The 22,769-nt window shown below is 42.2% G+C and overlaps 1 long non-coding RNA gene across 1 annotated transcript in view; it reads left to right on the top strand.

Moving 5' to 3' along the window:
* Nucleotides 1-22,769, top strand: part of LOC134065638 (uncharacterized) — a 123,304-nt gene that overhangs the window by 7,130 nt on the left and 93,405 nt on the right. The gene's annotated exons all lie outside the window — the stretch shown is intronic.

The raw sequence follows: 22,769 nt of genomic DNA, 5'->3' as shown, positions 1-22,769 counted from the left end.
GTGGGGAGGTTGCCGACTTTGCGGGAGTAAACAAAAAATATCTTGTAAATCTATTTTGCTGTAAGCCACTGTAAATATGAAACAGATCTATTTGTATTCCACCTCTGCAGGGATAATTCATTATTTAACCTCACAATTGATGCTGGCAGTAATTACTGATTAGAAATACTATTTCAGTTTTCATATTTCATATTGTTTTTGTTACTGCTTTGTTACTGTGTGTGTGTGTGTGTGTGTGTGTGTGTGTGTGTGTGTGTGTGTGTGTGTGTGTGTGTGTGTGTGTGTGTGTGTCTGATTTTGCAATAACTAATAGAAAGTATTATTTCAATTTATTTTGTAGCTTGATTACATAAAATAATAATTTCTGTCTGGATGTGTAGTAGTCCCATTCATAATTAATTGTACACGTTGTCAAAAGCGGCCATCTATTTGTAGATTGATACAGGAGTCTGTTCAGTTCTCTGATCTGTGGAAACTTGTACAAACTGCACAGTCTGTACCAGAACATCTGAGAGACCCAGCTCCTTTTGGAAACTCTGTCAGCTGGACTGCCTTTGAAGAACAGTGGCTAGCGTGCAAGGTGTGATTCTGATCCGTTTTTTCCCCCTTACTCTTACTCTTTGCCTACAGTCTGTAAGTAGAGCGAGAGGACCCCCCCCCCCCCCCCGCCCCGTCACCTTTTCCTATTTTACCACTAGAAAAGGTAACACGGAAGTGCTGCAAACACTACAGAGGACCCTATGCCACACTCTGATACAGACGTGCAATAACATTTGCAAAATTACACCGGGCAGGTGAGCACACAGTATACACTTCATGACCTTTCTGAGGAGGTGCGCTGTCTGCCTTGGGCTCGCACTGCCTGGTAGCATTGGTCAACTGTATCAGGCAGTGCGTGTGTGTGCAGGAGGTCCCATGGTTATGCGGACACACAGACTCCCAGGTCCCCAAGCTAAACACATTGTGAGTCGGAAATGCTACATCACATCAGTGGAAAGCTAGCGTCTGCCTGGGTGGAACAGCCAGAGTGTCCTTAAAATGTGCAAATAGCAGAGTGGTCTGACAACCCATTGTGATATTATAATAGAAGGGACATCAGCCACCTGCATGTTGAATAATAAAAAACACCCTCTCCTATTTTGCTAATAAACCTGTTCTTGTATTAGTCAAGACCTTTTGTGCTGCCCAGAATGAGCTGAATGTAACTTGATTAAGTAGCGTTTGACCTAGAGGGGAGTATGTAAAAATGTTTGTTAAACAGTGTGTCACCCCCATTCCTGTAGTCCGGAGGCTGTTGTTTGACAGAATGGTAATTTAAAATGAAGCAAACGGTGTGAGAGGAAAAAAAAAAAAATCCCCTGAAAAGGGCAGCTCAAGTTAGAGTAATCTACATAACTGCTCCAGCAGCTAAATTACAGCTTGTTGTTGCGCGTCTCGCGGCACACTACCGCCTGCGCTCGCATGGTTTTAAATTGTGGGCAGATGCCTGCAATTGTGAGCTCCTCTCCATTGTGGCGGCCCGCTTCCCAGTGTTCATCAGCCGCCGCTGTCCAATGGGATTACGGTAAGCCTCGGCAGTAGTTTGCCAGCCACTGATCAGAAATTCATATCCCTGGATGGTAGATTGCTCTCTTCATGGTGTCCTTGTGACAGCTGGGATTGCTGTCATGGTGTCAGGCTGGCTGGCTGGCTTGGAGAGGAGAGGAGGAGAGAGGGAGAGGAGAGAAAAAAATAAATAAAAAAAGAGGGAAAAAATTAGCATTTTGCAGCGCCCCAAAATTCTGCTGTCCGGCACATAATCAAAAAAGGGAAAAAAAAGAGGCTGAATGGGTAATTTGGTCTGTCAGAAAATAGCAGCGGCCTCCGCCGCCGCTGTGGCGGTGCAACCATCGAAGAATCTGCGGTCAGAGGAGACAGAGGCAGAAAGAAAAATATTGTGACGTCTGTGGTGGCTTGTTCTCCGAGTCGGTGCTCGGCGGAACAGCGTGTTGTGTGATGGCTGAGCGCTGTTTCCACGTTTCCCCCATATGTCCATTTCTGAGGAAGGCTCAGGGTGGCGTGCATTCCCTCTTTTTGGAGAAAGAGAGAGAGAGAGAGAGAGAGTGAGGGAAGAAAGCAGAGGTAGAGAGAGAAAAAGAGAGAGAGAGAGCCTAAAGGAGAGAGGGGTCCATGTGTTCTCTATTGGAGAGGATTTTGGGGGATCGGAGCAGGGGTGGGGTGGGGTGGGGTACTGTGCGGCTGGAGGTAGGGGTGGAGGGGGGTAGTGATGGATTCACAAGAATATGGGGGAGCTGGTGTCAAGGGCAAAGGGAATTAATCACCCCGCACCAGCTCGCAGAGGGTCAGCGGCTGACTCCTGGGCGTCATTTTGGGTCACGCATCTCCGGGGCCACGGTACCACACGCGCATGTGTGTTTGTGTGTGGCTGCGTGCGTGGCTGTGCGTGTGTGCGCCTGTGTGTGTGTGTGCATGTGTGTGTGTGTGAGAGTGAGTGAGTGAGTGTGCCTGCTGCACTGTGTTATCACCCTGTCTGATTTTTCTGTCCGAGAGGAGGCATGCACACACACACACACACACACACACACACATACACACTTGCACATACACTCACCACATACGCACACACACACACACACACACACACATACACACACACACACACACACACACTCTCACTCCTGAACACACTCGCCAAGCACAGCCTGAATTGGGGCGCTTCAGTCACACAGGGAAAGAGAGAGAGAAAGAGAAAGAAAGAAAGAGAGAGAGAGAGGAGGCAAGCACTCTGGTAAATATACTCAGATTTTTACGACGCATTCAGCATGTGACTCTTTGTTTCTCCTGACCTCCATTTAATCTTTCTTCAATGCAAATTGCATGTGGCTTTGTCTGTCTATCGCTTGCCTGTCTTGTCGGTTCGCTGTGTAATTTCTGGGGTTGTGTCCCATTTGCGTCTCTCCTCCGTCTGTCCGTCTGTGTGTGTGTGTGTGTGTGTGTGTGTGTGTGTGTGCCTGCGTGAAGGCCATTTCCAGCGCTGTTAGCCTCGTCTTGAATGTGACGTTGTTGTAATTCTGCTCTCCTCCTGATGAGGGGCGTGCGCGTGTGTGTCTGTGCAGGATGCTGGGGCTCAGATGAGGCTGGTTGATGATGAGGCTTCAGCGGGAGGCAGCCGGGGCTGTGCTGCTGATACAGGGATGAGCACTCTCTTTACAGACGCCTCAGTATTCCCCTAGGCTTAATCCTCGTGTGTTAATTCTCTGCCTCCCCCCCCCCACACGCACTCCTCCCCACATCCACACCAATGAGGGCATGTCAGTCCCTTTGACATTTAAGGTGGGCAGATTTATCGTGTGCAGTCTGGCTTTCTTTCTTTCGCTCGCTCGCTCGCCCGCGCGCTTGGTCTCCTTTCTCTTCCCCTATCTCTCTATTTTTTTTGATCTGCTAGAGGTTATCCATCATCTTTAATCATGCAAGGGGCCAAGATTGCTTCATCACTGCGTCCCATTGGTCGGCAGGAGAGAGAGTCGGAGAAAAGGAAGGAGAAAGGGAGAGAGAGAGAGCAGAAGATGAGTGATTCTTGGGACAAATGCAGTCAAATGATCATTAAGGGATGTGATTTGCAGACAGAGACTCTTCTGGCTTGCTGATGCTCATTTGAAGCAATGATGTGTTGAAGGCGTGAACGCTTGGCTTGAGGCTGGGCTGGGGTGTGGGGGAGGGGGGGTCTAAGGGCGATTCTCATCCAACCTGTGTGTCCTAATGTGGAAGCTGTAGTATAATAGTCCTCACAATGACATCTGCCATTGTCTCCCCTGCAGTATACATGCATTTTGGTGATTTATTTATGCTTCCCTTACCTGTGAAAAGACATCAACCCCTTTACATTTATTTTTTTAAAGAAAAATATATTTGTCGGCTGTTGCTTATATTTTGAGAAGTATGTCAGTAACCCATTTTAGCACTTTTTTTAAAACCTCATTTAGACCATTTAAATCACCATCATAACCATCATGTTTTTGTGTATTTTCCACTTGATACCTAATTTCAAAGTTGATATGGTTTACTAAATTAATGTTAAAACTGTGTGTGAAAAATTGCTGTACGATTGTTGTTGAGCATGCTAGAGTGATTCTACGTGGTGCTGTCTGTACCATCAGATGTGAAGCACAGACTGTAAATGCTCACTGTGTGAGGAACATTTGCGGAAGACGCTTTTGAATTTAAGGTTTTTGTTTGCACTGTAATATGGACCTCATCCTGTAATTGATGCCAGCGTACCTCCATCCACTTTTTTTTGCAAGGATCAAAAGGCCCTAAATATGTTGAGTTAATGTTTAGCCGTTACACTCTGAAAACAAATCTTACATTTGTGTTTCTTTATTTGGTTAATTATGAAAAAGGTTATTATTAATATTAAACAACTACCATGTATTATTATCAACACTACTCAAGCTTGTGTTTTGTCAAAGTGAGGTAGCTGAACAAATTAACAGTCAAAAAGACCACTGGTTGCAGTTGGGCTTAATTAGAAACAATGAAATCTTAAGTAGTTACTAACTCTTGATATTTTACTAGATGACTTTGGTGGTGTAGCATATGGTAAAACCTGTCTCACCCCTCACCCCCCCTCCCCAATTGTTTTTTTTTTTTTTTTTTTAACTCTGTAGAGGGCAGAGAGAGAGCTCAGCGTCAGTGAGCAGCTGGGAGGTGTAATGTGAACCGCACAGGCGGAGGGGAGAAGGGAAGAAAGGCGGCTTCAGAGGGCCACTGACCAGCGGGTCACTAATGAAAACAGTGTGCGGTGCCCCCCACACCCCCTCCCCAAAAAAAAGGGGAAAAAAAGAAAAACACCACCACCCCGTGCCCTTCCTATGCCTTTAGAAGGGTACAGAAGACCCTTTGGCTGCTCCTCAGCCCTTCCCACCTTCTTTTTCTCGCTCTCCAAGAGTCTCTCACCTTCCTTATCCAAACACGTGGAAATATGGAAATTCTAAACACCTTAACTATGGGGGCTTAAGTGTAATCATGTAGTCAGATGGAAGGGACATAGTTTGCTCTGAGCTACCCTTTTCTGGGAAAACAGGCAGATTTTCCTCTCACTCTCTCTGTGTATGTGTGTGTGTGTGTGTGTGTGTGTGTGTGTGTGTGTGTGTGTGTGTGTGTGTATGTATACAGTATGTGATTATACACACATTACATTTATATATATATATATATACACTATATCCATTGCCAGGCAGTTTGTGTTAGGACGGATTCTGACAGTTATATGTTGAGTGTCTCACAGAAACACACACACGCACTGTACAGCAGGACAGGATTTAAATATTTGTCAAACCTAATGTTTTTTTTTACAGTGCATAGCAAGTCACTGGATGAGGTTGTAGTTTAACTCTGAGCGTGTAAAAAGGCATAATGGACACAAATGCGTTTTTTTCTTCATTTCATGACGGTGTAGGTGTGTGAGCGTCCTGCTGTATGTTGTAGTCCCTTTGTTGAGCAGCCGTGTGAAGCCACACTGATAAGGCTCTGTCTCTCTGTGCTGCGTGAGGATTTCAGCACCGTCATAAAGGTAGTAATGCCCGTGTCCCACTGTGCATGTGTAAACCTTATCCACTGACATAGCTGCTGCTAGAGGATGATCATTTGCATGTCTATCACTGGCTTTATGATTCAGCCATGCATTTGTTGACTGCCCTCAATTGGCCAGTAGGTGGCACTGTTTCCACAAATATATTAGACTACTGGCAAATCTGTCAAGGAAGGGAAATTCACAAGGATGAGACTGGGGAATGAACCATTGTTGGGCGGCTATTTTGAGATGGGGAAAGGGTAAACAGCACATTCTTTACATTCGTATACGGAGTATGCAAAAAAAATGACAAGGAGGATGTGCCGTGTAGAACTATTTGCATTGTCATAAAGTACTTTTACAGCTGAACGCCATAAATATTCATCAGGAGCAAACACTAAACTCAAGCCTGGACTCTTCTATTGCATGCTGCAGTACAGCATTTTAAAATGCTTTTCTCCCCATCACTAACATTAGTGAAATACTTCTCCATCTTTCAGCAAATCTGCTTATTGTATTACGTGATTTAAAAATATATATTAATATTAAGATGCAAAAAAATTAAAAAATATCAAGGAAAAAAAAGAAGCACTGGACTTATCATGAAGATGAGGCCGGCTGATTAAAAATCACTCTATCTGTTCATTCCGTTTGCCCTCATCAAATCCATTTCTAATTTCTATGGCTTTCATGGCAGACTGTACCAAGCCATGACCCTTAACTTTGACATATAATGTTCTTAATATCCAGATTAAATTTTCTTTAATCTGTCCTGGAACATGTGAAATTATTTCTGCAATCAAGTGCAGGGCTCCGGCCAGCCCCTGACTGCCTGATGCCTGGATCAGGGATCAGAGCCCCAGCCCAGAAGCCAAGAGACCAGAGATGGGCAGATTTGGCCATCAACATGCAATTAAGAGAGTACAAGTAGCAGAGGTGTCATTATGTGACCAAAGAAGTTAATGAGAATGACATCCCGCACAGTCAGTGTTGCAAGACATTAATCTGTTTCATGCTGAGACACAAACTCATGTCAGACATTTTAAATGAGTTTATATTTTTCCCTCTCTCTCAGCTAGTTTATTATGCACCAATTCATTTAATAGGAAAAAAGTGCTGTTTGCTGTTTACAAACCCATGAACCAAGAACAGCTGTGGATTTTTGTGTTATATCGTAACATTTCTTTGTGGTATGGTTTGAGAAGCGTTTGTAGTAATCTAAACCTGTGTTGTAGCACAGGTGTAAGAGCAAACACACCACATTTCTCTCGCTATGTGTATCTGTTTTGCGGTGCCTTTCTTTGTCTCTGTGTGAGTTGCACGGCCAGACTACCTGGTGGTGATGGACAGCTGCTAGTGTGATGTGTGCAGACATGTATGATGGACTGTGGAGAGGTATAGTGGTACACCCCCGCCTCCCCTTTGGATCACCATGTCTTTCTCAAGTGTTCTTCCGCGTAAATCTAGAAAATAGGATGACTGTTAAACAGATCAACGGTGAATATTTTCCGCTTTTAGCTACATTCTGCGCTAAATAAGGAGTAGTTGTTCTAGGGTCTTGTGATTGCAGTGTGAATCCCAGTGCTTGCCTAGGTTATACGGCATTGTAAGAGTTGGTTAGTGGTAAGGACTAGACTAGACTGTGATGCTGGAAATTGCAAATTGAAACTGAAGATTGCCCTATACCATGGACTTTATCTTAAAGCAGTAAAGCAAGTAGCTGTGACTACAACTGCAGGTATTGATTTTGCAATTTCAGCAAATTAAGAACAAGACAGGAAAGCCATTAGGCCTTTCAGTGATTGCCACTGGTACTTTTTGGGGATGTCGAAGTTGACATTTAAATTAGACTTGAGGCCATGCCAGGGGTGAGACACTGAAGCTGGTTTCTAATTATTCAAGGTGACCGAGGCCGACACATACATATGAATGCTGGCTGCCTGCTCGTCTTCACATATAGCTCAAATAATGTATCATACGCCCTGAATATATATTGCTGATATGTAATGATATTATCCCCCTCTCTAAATCACACATGAGGGCTTGTGCCTTAGAATATAGTAATAAAAGGCCAATATAAGGCCATCTGCGCAGGACCAATATCTGGAAATATTAAGAAAAATGGTTAAATAAAGAAATGTATGAGGCTGAACAGTTTGCATGATTGAGTTATGGTTTTAAAATGTGAGGCTAATATGGGTCTGTTTAGTGATTGTGTAGGCTGGTGGGCTGTCACATCCTCCTCTGCCTGCCTTTAGAAATATGGCACCTCTGAAATCTACGCCTGATCGAAGTGAAATAAGCGAATCTTCAAAATTAGCCAGATCCATATCTGCAAAATTTAATAAGCCGCATCCATATGTTTTGTTTGCTTTTATCATTGAAAATTATCTATATTGGGAATTTATGACAGAATTTGACTGATGACATGCCTTACAATTATTATTATTATTATTTTTAATAATCGGGGGCTTGTTTACTGAGAAAGGATTTAAGGGAAATGTGCTCCAAGCATGGCTGCAAAATTTGTTTTCAATTAAATTCAGCAGTATGAGAAAACAAATACAAATGTTATACAAGGGGGTATTTGTGTAAAATTTAACAATATGCCATTTTCATTGTTTTTTCCCTGGTTGTAATGAATGCAACAATGCTTGTGGCACTGACAGAAAAAATGACAGAAAAAAACGTGAATAAATTAATAAAGTAATAAAAATGAACATGACCACCAAAGGTGCGAAGAGATTTAGTGCTCCATTGAGGGGCATTAGTACAGATGATTGGCAAAAGTGCAAATTAAATTTTATTCAGCAAGTCATGAAGGTGTCATTCTGGAGGAACTGGTTATCTTTGAGTGGGTGAAAATGGCTGTGAACATGTGTATGCGAAGTGCACCACTAATTCGTTGATTGCCCTTTGGAAATTACGGCTGCTAATTGTTAGGTAATTAACACTAGGCTGTAATTGCATAGCCCCTGGGGGGCGATTAATTTTTCAACGTGTCATATTAGCAGAGAATGGGTTTGGGAAGCTTGTCTTTGGCAGGGGATGGCGAGACAGATGGCACATTGTCAACAGAAGAGATGTTTTGTTTGCCTGAAGTTGTGGGAGAAAAGACTGTGCCTGGGGAGCTGTCTTCCTCTTTCTGCCTCATTAATTAAATGCTAATTGACTGTAATTATTTACATCATGCTCCAAATGGAGACATCAAGTGCCTGCGACACAAGTGTCTTGGCACCCTTCAAATGGAGTAGGAAAGACTAATCTGTTCTTAAAACCGGGATAATCATGATTTTCTAAAATATTCCATAGGTTACTATTTATACAAAAGCTCAACAGAGCCCCATTTGTTGACATAGTGAGCTTTCACAATCCATGTTGTGTTTCTCCATGCCAAGCTCTGGGCCATTTCTCCTGATATCTACTCCACCACTCTTCATTTTCCCCTCCTTCATGTCTTGTATCTTATGGCTTTTGCTGAAATGTTTAATGCACCATAGCTGGCCCTGCAAGCAGCTGTTAATGAAAAATGAGAAAACAAAAAAAGGACAGGCTGTTTGCTTGTAATTGCGATGCCCCTTTATATGTTTTTTTTGCCCATACATTATGTTAATGGCATGCTGAGTAGGCTATAACTGATATGTAAACATATATTTGATTGCGCTCACATGTGTGTCATGAGACGAAGAGGGGCTGTCAGGTTGTATGTGACTCCCTGCCTTTGCAGTGTTGTGGTGACACCTCGGTATGACATTGATCAGATAGTCAGCGAACTCACTGTGGCAGGAACCCCAACATTAACACCTCCAGCTAATCGGCATGACATGAATTTTAACCTGACCTAGAAACTCTCCTAGGCTGCAGCCCCTGATTGACAAACCCGGCGTCTTTTTCCAGGTCACGTGAGGGAGAGGAAGTGTGTATGGCTGATCTGGGCGAATTAGTCTTTGCCAAGTGTCATTAGCGTCTATTGTTTGTACAGTATGCACAGAGTTGAGGAAAATATCTTGGGTATCCTGCATTTCTTTGTACAGTTGGTGAAATTTTTTTTTGATGGATCTCACTCACACATACAGTAGGCTATATCTGTAATGATATTTCATTAAGCAAGATGGCATTGTGCTGTAGTCAATGTGCGATAGAGATTAGTATTGGGATGCTGTCTCAGACTGACCACAAGGCCAATCTTTTTCAATGGGAAAGTATTGCAGAAAAAGGCTGTTTAATGCCATGATAGTGATTTTTTGGAACTTAAGACTTATTAGTGTTCATTTTGTGAGATGAGACGAAGACAAAGTATTTTTGCCAAAGATGACTAAGACGAGATGAAGAGGAGAGGATTGACATTATAGAACATTTAATGTGACAATATCAACATGCAATATTGTTGACAAGACTAGATGAGACTAAAATGTAGTCTGAAAATAAAATCTGTACCAAACTTAATATTAGTCACCAAGAAACAGGAGACAAACAGCAGGCCTATTTCCCCCAAAATGTTGTTACAATCAATCAAAACATTCACTGTCTTCATTGCATGGCAGACTCTTCAGTTCCTGCTTGGCCTATATGGAACATCTCCATTGCCTGCTGATTGTCATTTCGGCGAGACACGCATCTCAGGTGTGGCTTGAGCCACACCGAGTCAGCTAAAATAGAATTGGAGCCGAGTTTGTTTGCATGAAACAAGCGTGTTTGAAGCAGTTCTGTGTCAGTAAGACATACTAGGCAGTCATACTGCTGCTCAAAAAGGGAAAGTATAGGCTGTGTATGTAATATGATAGCATAAACTGAATTTAGATTATAATTACATTATGTCGATAAAGTTAATAGAACATTATGTGAAGGACGGTTTTCTGGTTCTCTTTTACTATGTCCTCTAAACAAGGGTAAGCAAAGTGATGAGACTGCTTTCTGGTAACAACTGGCCAACTTTCTGATCATAACATCAGCACATTAATGTTGCTTATTGTGTAGTTATGGCCATTATCAAAGTCAAACTATCTATACAGAAAACTTGTAGCAGTGTGCTAAGCGCACCAGATTACAGTCCTGGTGTGAAGGCACACACGCAACTGCGCCACGGTAGCAATGCAGTGGTGACAGAATGCATACGGTACATACAAAGAGCGTAAACTATTATACAGAAATAATGACAACATTGGTAGGTGATGAGTTGACCGATTTGAAGTCAAATAACTGAAAAGCCTAAACATAAAGAATTTGAGGTAGGTAAAGTTGTCTTTAGCTATATTGGTCTAACTAATAAACATTATGTAGGTGGTGTTTTATAGCCGAACTCAAGATTGAGTAGGCTATTGCCTTAATATGTTATACAGACCATTGTCAGTGTATACCTTTGAAGGGAGCTTGTTCATGTAACCTAATCATTCAATGCATTTGCAACATTGTGGTAATATGCAGTACGGTGTGGTTGGTGACGTTGGCCAGGCAAGTTTGCACGGCTTTGTGGCAAGTTTGAGTAAGCTCAAAGCAGCAGTACTGTAGCTAAAAACAAATACTGTATATTAGAGTGTAAAAGCGTTCTATGAATATCAACAGTTGATACCACCTGAATTCCATTTCCCGATTAGCTTGAAGAAATTTAAGGGAAAACATTTCCAATAGTGACTACTTAAAGTTGACTTAAATGTTAGAATTTCTCTTGACTAAAATGTTCTCAGCTGTTGTGGACTAAACTAGACTAAAACTATATATGATAAAAATTTTTAACTAAAACTAGTAAGCATTTTTGTCTGAAGATAAGGCTAAACAAAAGATGTCTGCTAAATGTAACACTGTGATGTACCAAACATCAGTATATTTATTGAGATTCATTGGTGTAGGCATACCTTTTTAACATTCAGAGTTGTGCCTGGCGCTCATAAAGCTGAATTTTAATTTACATCTTGTAGTTACTGTTGACAAATATGAAGACCTCATTAATCATAAAAAGTAATAGAAATATCCAAAGGTAGTATTAACCAAGCATTTTATAAGAAGACAACATAAGAGCTTTTTTTGGGGTGGTAGGTTTTTTTGTTTGTTTGATGTACATTTTCATCAGTGTAATCCCCTGTGTCCAGAGATTGTTTTTTTATTCAGTCTTTCTTTCGCTCTCTTTTTTTACCCTGAATAACACTGGGAGATAAGGAGGTCCTACATATTCAGGACTACTGTAGGTGCGGCTGCAGAAGCGCTGAATTTCCCCCCTCTAGTCAATTGCGGAATTAATTTCAGCTGGCAGCATCATGCTGTGGTCATTTTGTCTGGAGAGACATGTTGTTATCTTGATTTGGCCATAACAGCTACGAAATGATCACTCAGCATGCAGGCTGTCCGGATAGCACAGACAGCCTGCCCGGCTAGGGCTTTTTAAAATACGGGCGAAGAAGATGGGGGGCTGCAGGTCGTTTTAGCATTCAGATAAGGGAGGAAGAAAGAAGGACAGAAGAAAGAAAGGGAGACAAGACAAAGGGAAACGAAAAGCATGCAAAATTGCAGCTGTCATCAAACAAAGTGTCCGATGGGGAATGGAAAGCAGGATTCAGAAAGACTCTTTTCTTTCTGTCTGTCTCTCTCTCTGATGATATGAAAGTGCAGATCCATGGTGCATTTCAAAGCAGACATTTGTAGCCCCCAAACTGTGACAATACAGTATTGGTCGGCAGGTAGACAGTGTTTCGTTGTGGTCAGTGGTGTCATAAAAATAATATTTATGGCCATTTTAAGCACAACCACTGTGAAATGCAAATATCTATTTTGGTATATTTTCTGTTGCTTATCGGTCAAAAGCAGTTAAACTCACTGCTGTTAGGGCTTTGGTGACTGCACTGGTGCCTGTAGTCTGTTATGTGAGCAACCCACTGGTTCATTAAATTAAAGTTGGGAAGAAACAGATAGGAAGTAGGCAGAATGGGACGTTTTGTACATTTCATAAGCCTGGTACATCCGCCTACTTTTTCTTATCACACAATTTGCATAGAGAAAAGATGATATTTCTCTCTACAAGTTGTAGCGGACTCCAGTAATTAAAAAATATTGAGATTTGAAATGTCAGCATGCCTTGATGTCAGGAAGATTGCCGAAGGGGTCACAATAATCAGTGATTACATTTTAATCTGAAAGGGAGGCGGAATAGAAATGATGGATTTCATCAGAAGCAGTTTATGTGTTTATGAAGCTTCCGCAGAACCGGACAGCGGTTCCAGGAAGATTAGAACACTCACATGTATTGAGATGTATTGGTGCAGGTTAGTGCTCCTTTTTTACATTCAGGATTAAGAGCAGCCTCGGCAGCGGTCACACATCTGTGAACTGCAGCTGCACAAAAACAAATGACCCTGCACACTTGACATGTTTGCTGTACAGCGTGGTCAAATAAAAACAGATAAATCAATAGATAACCTAGAAAATGCAAACGATCATATTATAGCATAAACAAGCATTGTACCATAATGAATTTAATAGTATGTAAAATGCATGCAAGTTTAATCAGCGCAGTTGGAAACTTGTTTCGTGATGCAGAGTGGAGCCTTTGTGCCTAACTGAGAGAGTAGCCTCTCTGTAAGTGGCCTTCTTCGCGTGACTAAGATGGATGGACAGTGTCGCATCCCTTACTTCCTCTCTTGTTAAAGCCGCACTCTTCATGCGTGTCAGTTGCTTTCAACCCTCCACAACAGTTTGTTCCACCAAATCTGGCCATAATATATCATTATCACAACTTTGGGAGGAAATCCATAGGATCAATATGTCTGCCCGGTCCCTGGGCTGTGGATTGCTTACACGCTGAGCGGCTTGTTGCACCACAAGTCAAGTCCATTGAGCCACAGGCGACCGCAGACTACAGCAGCCCCCCTGCTTGGCTCTGGGTCTGCATACAGAGGAAACCAGCCGAGAAAATGCCCAGAGATGGCACAGTCGATTCCCCATGCGCAATCTGAAGGCGTTGAGGGGGTCACGATTAGTGCCTCTTATTCAGATGCATACCAGCCAGCCTTTTAATTACGTTGTTCCCAAATCTGTGGAGGCACAACAAGAACAGAGTATTTTTGTTCTGCTAAGTGTGACGCACCAAAAGGAAGCACTCAAACCTGCCGATACAGGAACCGTACATGATTCTGAGTCTAAAGGCCAGACAGGATTCAAGGGCTGTGCTGGAAACCCAGAGCGCACCTCCCCCACTTATTACAACTTCTCCCCCTTCGTCCCTAATGCACTGGTCAAGCTTTGGTGTGGATTGATCACTCAGCCTTCAAGCTTTTTTTTTTTTTTGACTTCATTAACGTGGGGTCTGGTCAGCGATGGCCAATTGGAGAGTTGTTAGGGGGGGTGGTGTGTATGTCTGTGTGTTGTGTGTGTATATATATGTGTGTGTGTGTGTGTGTGTGTGTGTGTGTGTGGTGGGGGGGAGTGTAGGGTGGACTTCGAAAGTAATTACCATCCGATAAACAGGTCAGGAGTGAGTACGGCCACAGCTGCTGCTGCCGCCGCCGTGGCCAGGGCCGTCCACAGTGGCAGCCACTTCAGGCAGCTAAGCTCCCGGGTATTGATTGGCCAGTCTGTGACATCTTCTAAGCCATGTCACCCAAGTGAAAGAAGACTCCAAATTGACCAATAATAAAGTGTTGGGGAAGTTGTAGCCGCCACCTCCAGGGACTTGTTCATGCGCTGGAGTGGATGCTCCTCCTCTCGGACCATCAATCCTCCCTGAAGGCTCAATATAGTGCTAAATTAGCCAAAGGGACGGCGGAAGGACCACTGGACATCTGTTACAGACCCTTGACTTATCCCCCACCCCCACACCTACCCACCACCCCAAACCCCAAACCCCCACTATCTATTTGCCCCCAACCCCACACCCCCATTTAAATACCACAGTAAAACAGTCCGAAAGCCCCTAGCAATGTAATGCCAGGATTTACAGTTGAAAAGAGGGAAGACGTGGGACATCCCCTTAAGCTTTAAGTAAAAACAGATCTATATGAGAAGTGAAATTTGCACAAATACCCCCGCCCCCCCCCCACACACACACACCAACCCCTCCCAACACACACTCGCACACGGATGGACGGAGTTTTGGTGAGCTGACTTTAATGGTATTAACTGGGCTCATCTTTCTCAGAGTGACAGTTTTGTCACTCTTTAAAAGAAAGGACCTAAATTACACTCCGGTCCGGAGCTGACTGAGGCAGTGGTGCTTAATGGCTGCCCCGGGAGACAAGCCTTTCATAACAAGCAGAACAAAAAAATTATAACCCGTGTACACGAACAAAATGTGAAATATTTACAGAGCGGAATTATTCAGCAGTCACTTGTGGGTGTGCTGTGACTTGTTTTTTTTCTATTCTTTTCCTTTTCTTTTCTTTAACAGAGCATAGCATGCCTTATCAGAATACTATGAATTTATATGGCTCCTGTGCCGCGCTCCATGACAGAAAAGTGCCAGTAATTGTTAGCTCTTTTGTGTTTATTCTGGTATTTTTCCTTGTCACCCCGTCCTCGCCGTTCATGGGCTACTGATCTCCCAATCGCCTTAGCCGACTTTATATCAAAGAGCAACAAGCATGGAAGTTGTTGGTGTACTCTCAGAGCAGGGCAGAAAACCAGCCACTATGAATATTTAATCCGAGGAGACGGGTGCTGGACTTCAGCTTTGTCTTTCATTGGATTACGCCTCTAAGACGGCGAAAAAAGATTAATGGTACTGCAAATGGGAGAGGGCTGTTCATCTCTCGGGTTGAATCTTGGAGATAAATGGGGAAAAATTACCATACATATCTATTTCAAAAACACTACTTCTCCAAGAGAGTGGTCAGAGGATGTGTCCTACTCAGATCTGTGTAGTTTCACTCAAACTCAAGCAAGCATGCAAAATCATATATATTTTGTTTCTCAAATTGCATCCATGTTGTTGTTTTTTTCTGATAGGAATTGGTATTTTATTTTTCAACGACGGAGCATAAAAAAAACTGTTTGGCCTGTTTAATTAGAAATCAGTGAAATAGCAGCTAGCATTTGAGGAGATGATGATGCAGTTTTTGCTCATTGATTTTGCATTATTGCTAAAGACATTCCATGGTTCCATTCAGCACTGGGGGTCTATTGGGAGCACCATTCAAGAGAGTGCTGATGTATTGAAATGATACCCCCCCACACACACATACACCCAAAAATCAATTGTTTTGTCTTGCATAAAATGTAAGGGGTAGATGTGCAAAGGCCCTTCTGGTTTCCAATTGATGGAATTACTCAACTTAGACTTTGAGCCAATAATTTCTCTGATGACAAAAGTCATTCATTTCATTTAGGAATTGAAGGATTTTTTGTTCATATTTAAGCAAAGTGTTTCATTTAAATACAGTATGCCTGGTGGGCAGATGATTCTACAGTTGTTCATGCTGAACATGAATTTTGGTTCTGGTGGTGATTTCATTTATTGGACACCGAATATTTCATGTTTGCTTTAATGCGGAGCAGTATGATGTTTCTAAGGCCTGTTGAAAAGCTGCATTGATTTTGTTTTTTTACTGTAGGCCTGTTTGGATTATGCTCATCAGCATAGTTCTCAAAATGTATTTAAAAAACTAATTAACTCTCAGGAAAGCATCCCAAGCAAGGGGAATGTGGTCATAATGTCCCACAATGCTTGATGTTGTAACCTCTCGGCTCTTGGGCTGCTTTCCAAGCTTTTCTGTCCGTGGAGATATCAATAGCCAAGCGGAATCACTCTTGAGTGTGCAGTGCAGAGAGAAAGAGCTCTTAAATGACCGGTAAATCAAACACTTTTCTTGAATGAGCAGCCTTTGTGGATTACCAAGATCATTTGCATCACTTTGAAGTATTCAAAGCGTTTTGCAGCCATTACAGTAATTAACATCATTGTCGATGTCAATTGCATGATGCCACAAGGCATCGCAATTACACCCATGCTAATTAAGCTCTGACTAAGCTTTTAGAGAACAATTATATTATTTAGCTGATCCAACGTAGAAGCCCCCATGGATATTGCGCAGCCCCCCCACCTCACCGATTACAACCCCGCCCCCTCTCCTCCCGCTTTACACCAACACACCCCAGTGCACATTTTGTCTTCTTGTTTTGTCTGCGAGCCTTCTGCTAGACAACAAGGAGAGCGGACAAGAGCAATTTCCCGTCTGATCTCCCGGGCCTCATTGTAGTGACGCACCCAAATTAAAGCATGCCCTTATTAGGACCGTGTCTGCTCAAAAGCTGTGGAGACTCAGGCTAACGTGAGCCTTGTAGATTTTGACACTGATATCACCAATAACATCTCGCTCCAAAATACTTGGGGGATAAATGTACTTGGACCAAAGCCAAGCTTTTATGATAAAAGTGTGCTTGTACTTGCTTAATTGGTTCATGTGCCATTACTTGTAATGTGCAGCACAGACGATACATTTAAATCAGAAGTTTTAACAAGGTGCTAGGCTCAATCTTGCTTGCATTCTTTCACTTTCATATGTAAATTTTGATGTTTTGGCTTATAAAACTTTTTGGTTATTTGAATAGTTGAATAGTGCACTTGATTCAGTTTGACTCAATTAGGGTTCAAGCAATCCATGCGTTACTTTCACTCTTTATGTAAAAGTATTTTTGCCTGAAATGTATCCACTTAGTTTATAATTTCATCCCTTACTGTATATTTTTACATATCCGTGTGCGTATGTGTGTGTGAGTGTACATGTATGCATTTGTTTAAATTCCACTCAGAGACCTGCGTGTCTTGCCTGTCTCCTTCTTAAAGTAAATTGATACTGAGAGGAATGGAGATCCTCAGGTGAAGAGCCTGACACACGGCCCAAGCCTCCATGGCACTCTGGGATCAGCAGACTGTGTTAAAAAGCCGTGACCCTTAAAGTGCTTCCTGTTCTAGGCCAGGACCTGTAAAATAGGTCTTGTTTTGGGTGAATTTGTGCGCATTACTGCCCTTGCTGTGATCAATAGCTGCGTGTCCTCCTATTGATCCTGCCGTCTGCAGGGGGAACGTGAGGGAATGGATCTGTTTTGGTTTTCAGTCAGACCACACACACGGGCCATCAGGTGAAGATCCGACCTTAAAAGACAAGCAAGGGGCCATTCTGCGTGTGTTTTTTTTTTTTGTGTTTGTGTGTGTGTGTGTGTGTGTGTGTGTGTGTGTGTGTGTACAGGTTGACTGCTTTGTGGACAGGACCTACACATAGCAGAACTGAAAAGATGAGTGTGAGTGAGAATTGTGCGTGTGTGTGTGTGTGTGTGTGTGTTTATGTTTATGTTTTGCCGGCTGTATATACACCGTACACATGATAATCCAGCAACTTAATTGGTAATGCAGCATCCTAACCACATGGAGGTTTTGGGGGTCAATTCTAGCCAAAAACACATGCTGATGAAATATGCACCTCTTCTGCAATCACTGTCTTTTCTGAAAGTGTGTACCAAAGAAACAGAAGAGACTCATTGCAGAGCATGTAATACATTCATCACTTTGCTCTGTTTTATTTTCCATCCATTTCTCACTGGCTGTTTTGAAAACAGACTTTATTTGCAGGAGACAATTTAATGCTGTGAGCACATCAAACATGGTTAAAAAGTCTTGATGTGGACCAGCCCTGTAGACATCAGGCAGATGTAATGTCAATCATCATTTCTGTGTTAATGACCCTAAATGTCAACTTCAAAATAGTCTGATCTGCTCTCCTCCTCTGGCAAAGCAGTGTGGATGGAGTGAGAGCCTTTTGGGGTGGAAATTTCATGTCATATACGCACACACATCTACACAAACACAGACCTTAGTCAAATACACACACACACACTTTCATATACTCTCTCTTTTTCAGAAATGTTCACAACCACATATGTACACATGCAGGCGCGCACAAATATGCACACACACATGAACACACACACACACACACACACACACACACACACACACATAGACATACAAACACTCTTTCTCCCTTATGCACAAACCCACACACACAAACACATACGTACTGTTGACACAGAAACACTTTTGCTCTCTTATGCACACACACACCCACACACCGCCCCCCCCCCCCCCCCCACACACACACACACATACACACACACACACACACACACACAAACCAACACGATCTTCCCTGCAGTGTGCCTTGAGCTTCCTCATTAGTCCTTACATGACAGTCCTTGACCGCCTGACGGTACCTATGACTTCTCCAGAAGAGGTCTGATGGTCAACTCCCCATGCCACCCCCCACCATGATGGTGGCCAGGCCATTCCCACATTTCCTTAAATGACACAACTGTCCCAGCTGCACAAACTCGTTAAACAGAGACCCTCTCCCAAACCCACAAGCCATGACTGGGAAGGCGTCCAGATAATTCAGAGCCAAGCGAGAGTCAGGAGGCATGCATCCAGACAAAAATAATATTGATTAGAGAAATGTTGCCACATTTCTTACTTGTGGGCAGACCCCATGTACTGTAACAAAATCCTGCTGTTGCTGTGTGTTGTTGTCTTGGGGCAGACACTGAACTATTTAGGCAATTTATTGAAGATTTCTGTCTTTTTGACCATCTTGATTTCCAGAATATCATGTGAAAGCACACTAGATTGTTACTTGATTGCAGACTTAGACTCATTGCAGCTTTGTTGAGCATAGTTTTGTTTTTAAGTCTCGTAAACATGGCCGTGTGTTGAATCAAAGAGTGGATTCATCCACGTCTCTCTGTGTGTTGTGTTAAGCAGCTAGTCAAACCTCAGCGGTCCTGTTTAGAACGCGCTGTGGAGGTGGGATGGCGTCAGCCTCGGATTAGCCTACATACCTGTCCAACTCTGGCCCCCGCCCCGATTCATTACCCCTCTCTGGACGCCAATGTTTTAATCATGATTTGGTGGTGGTGGTGGTGGTGGTGGTGGGGGGGGGGCCCAGGAGTTTGGTGGGGGGTGGTGCAGCTTGTTTGTAATTATAAACACTGAGGACTTGCGGATATCAAAGGAGATTTGATGGAATTCAAGCCTATGGGCATCCACTGTTGCTTTGAAAATGGCCCCGCAAGAACATCAAAAGCGCAGGCCCCAGCCTCTTTTGAGGTGTCCGTGTTTGCTGTGTTTGCATATACCTTTAAGGCCTTTCTGGGTTTTTCAGGCAGCAAGGTCAACATTTGTTGTTTGTGCTCACAGTCAAAAAGAGGACTCTGAGGCCAAAGGAGAAAAGAGTTACAATTCCCTTCTATTAAGTACCGCCCCTCCGTGACTGCACGCACATTAGAAATACCCCAAAAGATCTGAGAGCAACACAGATACCTCATGGCTTTAAGTCTGCTTTTAAACTCAGGTTGTTTGCTGGGATTGAAGCAGGGGATCCTAAATTATATATATATTTATTGACTGAGTATACTGTTATTTGACTATTGAATTTAGTGTCTGTTGATAATTACAAATGTATAGTGCAAGCCAAGCCAATGGAACTTTACGCATTATATCGTCAATGTAACAAAACCAGTGTATCAACAATCTACGGTATAACTGGCACATAGACATGGAAGCAAATTATAAACATACCTTTGATGTTTGTTTTGCAGGGGTGTTACCAGTAGCTGAGAAACGTGTATGTTCTTCAACAAATTAGAGCTTGTGTAAACAGATGTCTTACTTTGAAATAAATGAAGAGAGCAGGGATTCAACTCCTTTGTGATTGAAAGGATTTAGAATGGTGCAACAGTGTATGAAAAATCCCCAACAAATACCCACATGAAATAAATTCATGTCCAAATTAAACCGAGAGGTCTGATCCCCCTTTGATTTCTGCATTGAAATAACCTTGTTTTTTAAGTGGATTCCTCCAATTGTGAGATGCAAGTCACGAACACTCACTTAAATGTATTGTCTCCCCTCGTCATACCTAATTCCATATACTCTTGATTGACCTGAGACATGAGTAATAGAATTGAGTGCCGATGCAGTTGTTTGTGATTACTGATCCCAAGTCATCATCATATCAGGCCTTAATCTTCCTCATTTAATTGAAAAAAAGACAGATAAAGGACCCACAGAGAAATATTCTCTCTAATGAAATAGTAGAGATGATTCTCCAAGCAATGGCTGTACTGTGTGGGTGAATCAATGACGCACCGTTACCAACAGTATGTGGTTGTGAAACTGTATAGATATTCTCTCAAACTCTTATTCCTCTCAGATGGAAAACGACTCAGTTCACCACTTTGTAAAAGTTGTTTGGCCCAGCCCTGAAGTTGATTTATTATAGATTATGCAATGGAGGCTGGTAATCGGATAACAATAAGGACAGGGGAAGCAATTTGAACACATTGAAGGCCAAACCTGTGAGCTTATATAATGCACTTGTCAAAGCACTTGATTGTTTGGACCCCTCTGCCATTCATTCAGTGGGTTGTTTTGCTTGTCGTCGTTGAAAAGAAGACAATGAAAAAGTATAAACACTCCAGGTTTTTATTTGTTATAACACTTTAAACGAAAACGCACCCAAGTGCTGGCGTGCCCTCATAAGTGAATTGTAAAGGGTGGGCCTTTTGAGAGTGACCTTGATTATTTCTGAGAACACGTGGAGAGGGGTAAGTTTGTGTTTTTTTCCATCCCTTCTTTTTCAAGGGAGCAGAAACTTCAACATCTCTGGAGTAATTTTCATTCACATCTAAACACACTGCAGCTCAAGTAAACAAGCTGCCGTCTGAATGTGAGACACATTTTATAGTCATAAAGGATTTTTTTCACTTGAATGACAGAAGATCAAAGGCGCTCTGCATTTCTGAGGTAGAGCATAGCCCCGAGCTGTGAAGAATAAATTTAGAACAAATTTTCTTGCTCTTACAAGGTATTACTTTAATTTCTCCACTCGCTGCACTAGGGGAGGAGGAAACACGGGAACATACAGTAGTAGATATCCAACACATCTTCCATGCAACCTTGTTTTCTATCAGAAATATATAATACGCCACCTGCTCCTTATTTCTTTAAAATCAGTTGTGTTTTGAAATGAAAAGCAATTTTCCTTGGTTTATAATCCTGGGTAATAGTCAACCATCATTTTTAATCTTTAGATGCATTTTAAATCCAAGCTGTAATGTCTTAACTCTTTGACAAGGTCAAATATCTTAGCAAATAAAGCTTAAGCTTTGTTTTATATGAAAGAATTACACGATTAATACCGAAGAATTAATCACGTACGATTCAGATCAACCAGATTGGGTTTGTGGTAAGGATTATTTCAGATAGTTCCTGGCCTATTTTTCCCATGGCATAAATTGACATTGCTTGGCAAGTGCTGTTATGAAGAAACATTAACTCTTTTCTCACACTTCATTATCTTCATTGACTGAATATTTTTGCTTCTCTTACTGAATCCCAAAGATCTTACAGTTTACTGTCTCTTTGTCTCAAGTCTGTGTGATCAGACATGGGTTCAGGTCAGGTAACCTGAGGAAAGAAGGTTCGGATTAGATCTCAGGGTCCACTGACACTCAACATAGTGTATTTCATAAGATGAGCATGAGTAGAAATTAATTGAGAGCGGTCACTGAAGGTGAACTATAACTGACGAGCCTTTAACAACAGATAGGCTACAGTATGTACTAGGCGTGTCACGATTCTCCAAATCCTCGTTTGATTTTAATTTTTGATTTTAAAAGTCACATTTCAATTAGATTTTCGATCTTTTTTTTTTTTAAAGAATATCACTATCAATGCTTTCCCTATGTTATTTGATTTTTTGGCCTTTTCCGGGGCTTTCTGGGGCTTTTTATTTTGAGCATAGCCTACTGCGGAAGGCATTAAGCCGAAACGTGTCTGTGCAATAAAAAAACGTTTATGCAGAGTGCGACCTTTTTCCTTTTCTTAGTAAGCATATAAGTTTGGTCTAGCACTCTCAAAAAAAACCTAAGAGACTGAGTGAAGCCTGCTCCTACCACACAAATTAGCTTTTATTTTGAAAGCCATTTTTATTCTTAAACCGTTCCAACTGCGAGGGAAGCAACAGAAACATAGACACGTGAACATAGTGAAATGAAACAACACAGAATGATAATTTGAATGTTTGTGCACACTCTGAAGAGACCCAAGGTTAGTGTTCATGGAATAATTACTTATCAATGTGCATTTGAAGCTTTAAAGTCATTTTTGACTGTAAGCTAACTAGATAATATTTTTACTTGCTAAGTTGAGTAGGCTAAATTA

Source organism: Sardina pilchardus, chromosome 19 (genome assembly GCF_963854185.1).
Source record: "Sardina pilchardus chromosome 19, fSarPil1.1, whole genome shotgun sequence".
NCBI classification, from domain to species: domain Eukaryota; kingdom Metazoa; phylum Chordata; class Actinopteri; order Clupeiformes; family Clupeidae; genus Sardina; species Sardina pilchardus.
This window is presented reverse-complemented; position numbering and strand designations above follow the sequence as displayed.